Raw genomic sequence first — 2408 nt, 5'->3', positions numbered from 1 at the left:
GAGTTAGTGGTTATTTATAGGTTGAGAGGAGGAATGGAGGCCTCTCAATGTGCCATGTCAGCGATCCGTGTGCCTCTTCACCTCAGCCCTTTGATCAAACAGTAATAAGATGGATGGTGGAGATAGAGTGGAGTTGTGCTTCTTTGCATGCCAGTACTATGTCAGTGATGTGATAAATCGCTGCTGTCCTTATATCTGAAAAGTCTATTTTTATTGTCTGAAAAGCATAGATTCGTTCACTGTTGCTTGGTAACCCTAGATTCATCTACAAAGCGTATGTACGATACGTTTGGATTATACACGTTCTAATAAATTTATAGTTAATCTATGTACTACATTTGTGCCTTTTTAGCAATGTAGTATGATTAATGATTCACGAAAAAATTCACAAGAGTTTCCCTTGTTTTAGGAGCATCCACAGTTACAAATAGAGACATCATTATATATTCGAAACATTTAATCATCCAAGGAGCAAAATGCAACCACAACGAACATCACAACCAATATAATATGTTCTGCATAGTCCAAATAGTCCACAATGTCCATACAGTCCCAAATAGTTATATAAAAGTAAATACAAAATCCATATAGTGCATACTAACAACTACCACATCCCTCACTGCCTACTACTCTTGCCCTTACCCTTGTGACCGAGAGCGCTCGTACCTGGAGTGTAAGGGTCACACGAATGGCGTCGCCTAGTGCCTAGAGGTGATGTAGGATGAGTCGAGGGAGCGTCATGGAGCTGAGAAGGGCCAAACTTCCCGTGCCTCTTGTCCACGTCGTCGTCGTCGTCGTCGTCCCCGTCCCCTGTAGATGCTTGGCTAGAGAAACCCAAGCCTCCTCTGCCTGTGGAAGGAACGTACATGTCTTGCGCCGTGTCTGTCCTGCAATCACAACGACCAGCCACACGGCGTAGACGACGTGACAGCCTCTGTTGTACAAAATTATGTTAACTAAAATAATCTAACGTATTAATGATATGTTTGAAAGAATATTTTTAATCTTACATCCAGGAAGCTAAGCATGTAGTCGTCCCTGACTCTCGGCCAAATGCGCTCAATCTCTTCAACTGAACATTTGAATGTATTGCCCTGCAACAAAGTTCTCAGTAATAATACTTCTGAACAGATAGCAATAGGTTTTGTTTTCTTTTGTACAAGAATCTAACGTATTATAAGGGTGATACGGCTTGAAGGTGGCACTAACTAAAATAGATAACTTCTAATGTTGGTCCTAGAACGCCTAATGTACTGTTGTGCAACTTAACATAGAAAAATAAGACAATTGGCTTACCACTCTGTCCAAGATCGGTCCTGCCTCCACCTGCCTTCCTGCACGAGTCGATTGGTCGTACGCCATGTCTTCATCGTCGGAGGACTCGATGTCGGCGTAGTCATCTTCTGTCCACTGTACCCTTAGCCTGCAACGTGTCGCATGCTGGTACCAAGCTTGGTACCGCCTAAACTCACGGTTCGTGTGCGGCTCGTTGTTGTCGTCCACGTTGTCGTGCATCTCCTCCCATTGCTCAATGAAGGACTGGTGGTGCCTCTCCCAGTCAAAAATATTCTTGTTCTTCTGATGATCCAACCTGCACGTATGTCATCGTTACTTGAATTCATGTAATGTCACCATATTAATAGAAATGGACCATCACAAGACATTTGAAAAAAAGTGGATGAATTAGAATGTCAATATACAATGAAATATGAACTTAGAAATGTATAAGTAATTGACACAAATACAAGCATAAATTGAGATATGCATAACTAATTAAATGAATACGACAAATATAAAATAATAAAATCAACCAATAGTCGCATCTCACTAATCTGCCAATGACAACTTCGTGAATTGTGGCTAAGTCTACCGCACTTGCCGCACTCGTACTGCTCGGGGTCAGTAACAAATGGAGTTTCTCTCCCACGCCTCGTTCTTTTGGGTATCTGATCCATAACCATCCTGTGCCTCGTCCTCTACCTTGATCCACGCTTGTTCCAACGGTAAGCTGGATCCGCAATGTACTTCGGCCCATCATATGGAGGCCACTCTCTAGGGCCCCGGAAAGGCACGAAGCGGGGGCTCCATGTGTACACAAGCGTGTCAACACTGAACTCGTGAGGTATCCTCCTCTCGATATTATAGTTGCGATGCCTAACTGCTGCCACCAAATGAGAACATACAAAGTGGTATTGCCTTGGTTTACCACAAGTGCACTTGAAATCTTAGAGGACAACCACATGTATCCTTGACTCTCGGACCTCACCGTCGGACGTTGTACCGCCCCTATGCTCGACCTGATAAGTCCCTGTGGCGTGGTCAAAGCATGTAACCTCATGTGTGCCAGCCCTCTCTCTTGCCTTCTCTAGGTGTGCCTTTGGTTTCGGAGCCCATATCTCTCCATCACT

The sequence above is a fragment of the Miscanthus floridulus genome, chromosome 5, assembly GCF_019320115.1.
Source record: "Miscanthus floridulus cultivar M001 chromosome 5, ASM1932011v1, whole genome shotgun sequence".
Lineage (NCBI taxonomy): Eukaryota > Viridiplantae > Streptophyta > Magnoliopsida > Poales > Poaceae > Miscanthus > Miscanthus floridulus.
Note: the sequence above shows the minus strand (reverse complement) of the source record.